The following is a 328-nucleotide window of genomic DNA, read 5'->3' on the forward strand; positions in this document are numbered from 1 at the left end:
CCAAGACCCACCCAAAATGCTACGCATACGCTGCAGCCACTCGACTGAAAATATTGATGAATGAGCACTAAGTATTCATCATTTCATTTACAAGCAGCCAAACAGAGCAAGCCAACGATGATTTTACCGTGAGTCCTGTGGGAACGGGAGAAGCTGCCATGAGCCTGGTGCCCTGCTGCCAGCCCCTCCTGCGCTGCCCTCCCCGCGGCACGCACCGTCACAGGCGCCCCAGATCCTCACCCAGAGAAGACCATTCCCACCTCCGTGCTCTCCCGATGGCTCCCACGGCTAGAGCCTCCCTGATGGGATCACCGACCCGAACCGGCAG

At 58.2% G+C, this 328-nt stretch overlaps 1 protein-coding gene across 1 annotated transcript in view; it reads right to left on the reverse strand.

Moving 5' to 3' along the window:
• The window catches only part of DTNA (dystrobrevin, alpha), a 59,779-nt gene that overhangs the window by 51,586 nt on the left and 7,865 nt on the right, over positions 1 to 328 (reverse strand). The gene's annotated exons all lie outside the window — the stretch shown is intronic.

This window comes from Apaloderma vittatum, unplaced genomic scaffold, assembly GCF_000703405.1.
Source record: "Apaloderma vittatum isolate BGI_N311 unplaced genomic scaffold, ASM70340v1 scaffold2608, whole genome shotgun sequence".
NCBI classification, from domain to species: domain Eukaryota; kingdom Metazoa; phylum Chordata; class Aves; order Trogoniformes; family Trogonidae; genus Apaloderma; species Apaloderma vittatum.